Below are 6,548 nucleotides of genomic sequence, written 5' to 3' on the forward strand. Positions count from 1 at the left end.
TACATTTCAGTGTCCTTGCATTTTATTTTGTGCATAGAATACTTTTTTAATCTTTGACACCCCCCACCCGTCTCAATTTTGCTGCTGTAGATTGCATATTTCACCATTGTGGGACTATTAATGGTTTTCTGATTCTGATTCATATGCAGGTCTGGAACAAAAATGGCAGTGGTGTTCATTTATTGTTTGGGTTGAGAATGAATCCCACTTCAAAAAAGATAGGGTGGCTGGCTTATAACATTATGGTTTTATCAAATCAGCGTGATGTAGACCCAATTTTGCCAATACTATTAGGAATATGAATGCCAAAATATGTTACATCTAGGGCAGAGGTCGGCAACCTACAATGTTTTAAGAGCCGTGTTGGACCAAAAAAAAAAAAAACAAGTCTGTCTGTGTTACGGTCCGAACGAGGCAGAGTGAGAAGTGTCTCGTTGGAACAAAAAGAGTAGCTGGATCACAAAAGCAAACGACAGAGACAGTGGATTCGTTTAGATGGTTTAATGAAGACAAGAACGTCAGTACCGATAGGACAAATACAAACAAAAGGTGCTGCTCCAAAATGTGGACCATGGGCAATACAAAAATAACGATTACTGAAACGAGCGACTAGAGGGCCAAGGGGGAAACCGACCCGCATACTTACGGTAGGGAAAGAAAAGTATCGACACACCAGGAAGTGTGACGAGACGAATAAGTATGGCTAGACGAAATACTAGTGGGGGGGGGGGGGCGCTTGCACCGGGTACATGCAGGAGCACAGTAGAGCGAATCTGACCTGGGCACTGGCAGTAGTGAGGCACATCAATACACAGGCAAATTACTACCAAATGCGTCCCGTTCTAAATACCCGGTGACATAACGAGCTAATTGGCAGCAGGTGGTACAAACGGGGAGGCGCGACCCCATCCCTTGCTACCGATCCGAATGTGACAGTCTGGAGCTGTAGCCTTATATTAGCCTCATAATGAAGACAACACACATGGCATTTAGCTGTTTTCGCTACATTAGCTTCCTATCAAAATGATTTAGTTGTTTACAAATACATTGTAATGTCCGGTGCTTGTGATTTTCGTGTTTGGGGGCTGGGCTAGTCGGGGGAGCATGATGTCACGGTGACAAGGGAGGACCCGACAACTAGGAGTCCGCGAGAGAGCCTGAGTGGAATGACTGAGCATGAGTTGTGGCGGTCAACAACTCCTGTATAAATGTGACAACTGCTACGTTTTTGGTTATTAAAAGACCGACCCGCTAAGCCAACGACTGTGTGCATCATTTGTCACGCTGAGGGGCATGACATTTGGTGTCAGAAGGCCTGGGTTTTTTTCCCGTCGCACGTCCAACTGTTGATTTTTTTTTCTGAAACTTTGATACGTGGAAGGTAAAGGAGGAAGCTGTTCAGCACAGCGACTTGGTTGCTTTAAAGGTAAAGGAGGAAGCCGTGCCATCCGTGGTTGATATGCTCGTGTCAAGTGGCACAGAGCTCCATCAGAGCGCAATCAGAGTCTTTATGCTGATAATGCTGGCAATCCGTGCCGAAATGAGCGTGAGCCCGCCATTACGGCGCCACGCCAAGACGTAGCGGCGAGTGCAGCTGCTGCCACGAGGTGTTATGTAAACATTAATGGCGGCGCCCTGGGGGTGGCTTGGCCTTCCATGAAAGCACCCACATTTTCTATGAAAGGAAGTTGGGAGACTTATAAGACTCAGTTCGAGTTGGTGGCCGACACAGTGAACGGGCCGGACAAGGTGAAAGCGGCACAGTTGACACTTTCACTAATCGACGAGGTTACTTCCGTTCTGCTGCTGCTGAGCCGCGGAGAGAGACTGGATTACAGCGCAGTTGTGGGCACTTTACAGAGGGATTTCGGAGAGTTTAACTTGAAAGACTCCTTGCGCTGCGAGTTAAAACAGCACATTGTCTTGCCCATTAGATCGAGAGCCTGGGCTGAGGGGCATATGCTGGGATGCCAAAGGACATCCAAGATTAACTGATTTGTGTTCATCCAAGCACTCAGACCGGATGAACTGCGTCTGCACGTCCAGCTTGCCCACCCGGCGGCGCGACAGAGAGGGAGATAGCAGTGAGAGGAGTACTACCGAGGGCAACTTGCCCCGTTTCGGTGACCTCGTTGTCAGGAAGTGAGGAATGCCGGCCAGCGTGGGTGGATGAGCTGGTGTGTGCAATAAATACCTGCCCAGCGCAATGGGAGGAAGGAGGTGGTCGACGTGCATGCCCTGCTGTCTGCTGGGCATGTGGGCAGCCAGGTCATCTGCTGCGACGCTGCCCAAAGTTGTTAAACCATCAGGGAAACGGGAAAGGGTCTGCGTAGCCCAGTGATTAGCCGGAAATTGCAATCTGCATGGGGACAGAAAGCGATAATGGTGGGGTGGACAGATGTGGGGGACCCCAGTCATGTCCACCCTGGTCACTGTGGATGATGTCTGCAGTTGCAAAACCGTTTCAGTATGTCCATGTCCAAATGGACCGGATAGCCCCTGTCCGGCTCTCTGCCGATTGACCCGCGGTCAACTTCATGGTTACAAGCTTTACGATGTGAGAATTGTACTGAGGATTGAATGCTTGTCTTTGCAAACAACAGTGACGTAAGGAAAATGTGCGCACATCTTGGAGGCAATGTTAGTAAACATTTAAACTCATCTAACTTGATGTTTACAGCATTAGAAAACGTTAAGAATGTTTGTGTCATGTTTGTCCTCCTACAGAAACCGTATTAAAAATACATTCCCCTCTTCCATCTTTTTCCATTGTCAAACATTTTGAAAAAGTGCCAGGTAGCCACAAGGGCAGAGCTAAAGAGCCACACGCGGCTCGGGAACCCTGACTTGCCTCCTCCTCGTCTCAGGGTGGTTCCCAACCTTTGTTTGCGTCATCGACTAGTTTTGACTAGCTCATGCTTTTGCTCGAGTAATTCGACATTTTACGAAGAAAATATTTTTCATTCATTAAAAAAAAAAATATGGTGAACACCAAATGCAGAACAGTATAAAATTAAACAGTAAACTCCCAAAAAGTAAACATCTCCAGAATAATGAATATGTGTTAAAATGTTTACACAACTTTAAGTAACCTTCATGTAATTGCCCCGCAAGTGCACATTTAGTCATTGTTACTGTTGTTTTCTGTATACTTATTCATTTATTGTCAGATTTTAATCACCTAAACTTTCAAACCAAATTTAAAAGCATAATGAGGACTCTGATTGATTGCATTCACACATTTTTGAACTGCATCCTAACAAATAAATACACCCACAGATGGCCTCATTTTATCATGAATCTCAATTATTGGATTGCATGTACCTTTATTCGTCTTGCAGTGGAGAAATTTACATTTCACAGCAGCAAAGTTATGAAAGTTATGAAAAAAAACAAAATACAGGAGCTGCTGGAAAGGCAGCCACTCTCGCGGCGCCATCTTGAAGTCAAAAATAATATACTGTAATCTACCTGTGATAATCAAACTCTGCACCTCACCTCTGTACTGTGAGGTGGATGAGTGTGCTCTCTCTCACTTTCTCTCTCTCTCACCTCACTCACTGTGTGTGTGCGTGTGTGTGTGTGTGTGTGTGTGTGTGTGTGTGTGTGTGTGTGTGGGTATGTGTGTGTGTGTGTCTGTGTGTGTGTGTGTGTGTGTGTGTGTGTGTGTGTGTGTGTGTGTGTGTGTGTGTGTGTGTGTGTGTGTGTGTGTGTGCGTGTGTGTCAAACCAAGATTTGAATGCAGCCTGACTTCACTCTTCAAATAAACTACTTCCCTTCCCATCACCAGACATGCTTTGTTCATCTTTTGAATTTAGTACAGTACATATTATCAACTGCCCAAAAAATTGTATTGTGGTTGTTTATTTAAATTCACTACTTGTGAGTTATATGTCTTTTTGGCCCGGCCTGGAGATTAAAAAAATATATATGTATATAGTATGTCAATTGTGTGGTTGACAGTAGGTGCATATCAATTTTTTAAAAGTATCGAAAGCTGAATTCTTTAGACAGCACTTTTTAGTTTTTACAAAAACTTAAATAAGTACAAGTGGTTTTGATGAATGAGTAAGATGTGGTTTCTTTAGAACGAGAAAGAGGCATAGTGATAAGGAGAACGAAAACATTTCCATGAGAGTCCAACTTCAGCAAGTGTTGCCTTGCCTATACGGCAATAAAACCATTGTCATAGGTAGACTATTAACCCTCATGTGTTGTAAATGAATGAACCAAATGGCGCTCATTAGTGGTCTCTCCCCCATCAGCCCTCACAGAGGAGCGTGGGTTCTTTAGCCCGCCCTCTGCCAGCAAACCCACAGTGAAGCAATAGTAAAATGTGTAATTTGTACAAATCCCTAATTTCCACTTGAACTCCATCCATGCTTTTCGATGCATGGAACAGATATGAGAAGTGTATTCCTTGTCACCAGAGCCCATCAAAACTCCACCTCTAAATTAGACCTGGGAAAAGTACAGTCAGGAGGCTACATCCAATCTATCCACAGCCTTTCCATCCACTCGTAGAGTTAATGACATTTCAAAAGTAAACATCAAATATTGCATCATTTTATTATGAAATGCCTGCATTTATATGGTTGTGCAATTGTGAGTACTATATATGCAAACAAGAGCTATATTTGTGTCTTACTGCCTGTACTGCTGCCAACCAAGCAACATTTTTGCGAAAGAGTTTAGCGACTTTTCCGCCCCACCACTCCCCAAATGATAGTTCTTGGTGGTCCTAATATGAACAGCAGTCTTTTTGCACAATAGAAGGAAGAGAGGGATTGGTACTGTTATCACATGAATAGTTCCATAAGATCTACTGCTCATCCTGTACTGACACATGTGATTTATTATGCCATGATGTAGTTTCAAAAACATATGTTCAGAAAATGTGAAAAAGTATTTTGGAGGTCAATGTACCACTGTCACGAATTTGCTTATATTGCCCCGTACCTCTTAATCATTGAATTATGATGATTCATTTACCCGCAGTGCTTCAGCTGTAGACAATCAAGTACCTATTTGTGCAGTCAGCCTTGATAAACATCTTACTGAGTCATTTAAATGAGCTCACAGAATTTGTGCAAGGGTAATGTAATGAATTGCATTGGTTAGAACACATGTAAGTGACATTCCTCCTGGATAATCCACCGTCAACTGAGTGGAAGCGTTGTGTAATTTTAAACCTTGTCTTTAATGCCAGCAAGTTTTATGGCGTGGGGTTCAATGGCTGAACCACTGCTATGTCACCAAGCTTGATGCCAGCTGTCAAAACTGAGTGCTGTGCAACAGACTATGACTGGGTCCTCGCACAGCTTCCCCAACAGACAGCTAAACGGACATGTCTGTTTAGCAAGGAGGCTACTAGGAGTAGAGTTTGCTTCCAACTGGGCGTGTGAACAATAAGGGAAATACCGTCTCCATTGTAGCATTTGGTTGCATGAGTTTGCATGGACAACATTAAGAAATGTGTTGAGAATAAAAGATCTATACACATTTGTTTAAATCCTGTGTGTTAGTGATGTAAAGCAATTAGAGCAAGGGTGTCAAACGATTTTTTTTTGCCACAGCCCACATTGTAGTTACGATTTCCTCTCGAGGGATGTTATGAATTTGGAGAAGGCATTAGAATGTTTAATCCCTTCCACATATAGAGGGCACAACAAATTAAGGAATAACTTTTCAAATTTGAAGTAAAAAATAATGACTGTTATTGTGGTTTACATGAGACAATTTGAAATTTCGGTTCAGACTTTAGCAAGCAACGTGGTGTCACTTTGTTTGGAGCAAAATAAGTAGCAGGATACCAAAATAGCAGATGGAGACAGGCGTACCATACAAAACGTTTAAACTGGTAACATTAATACGCACATATAACAATCAAGCTCAAACCGCTGGGCAAATATGGACCACGAAATACAAACAAGTTCACAAGAAATGCTCCCACGAAAGGCAAAAAGAAAATACAATCATGGGACTAAAAAACAAAATATGAAATACTCAATTCACGCAAGTACAAAATAACAAGAAATAAGAAGGATTATGACAAGATTGAGATGGCTAAATACTAAACCTGGAAGGAACAGTTGCAAGCCAAACAATTCACCAGCAATCCAATGTCTGAATGACACCGGTGAAGAATAACAAGATTGGCATCCGCCACCTGCTGCCAAATCTGAATGTGACACGTGGAAGATTCATTAGCTTGCACGGGCCGAGTGAAATGATGTGGCGGGCCAGATTCGGGCCCCGGCCCTTGACTTTGACACCTGTGAATTACAGCCTACCAAAAAACTCATATTTATTTGACCATTACCATTGATCTGTCAAATCTACCACTCAATTGAAAATTTGTTTTAAATCTTTTTGAGGGGACAAATCAAAATAAAGAATGGACATGATGTGGTTGCACAACTATACACACCCTCAAAACCCAGATGTGCTGTGCTCTTAATTGAGCAATCAAATTCAAACTCGTGTTTATGGGCTTTTCGTACACATCTATCACCATTGGAAGTTACGGCTTATTGACCCAAATATAA

This window comes from Hippocampus bargibanti, linkage group LG04 (assembly GCF_051943395.1).
Source record: "Hippocampus bargibanti isolate YZ-2025 linkage group LG04, ASM5194339v1, whole genome shotgun sequence".
Classification (NCBI taxonomy): Eukaryota; Metazoa; Chordata; class Actinopteri; order Syngnathiformes; family Syngnathidae; genus Hippocampus; species Hippocampus bargibanti.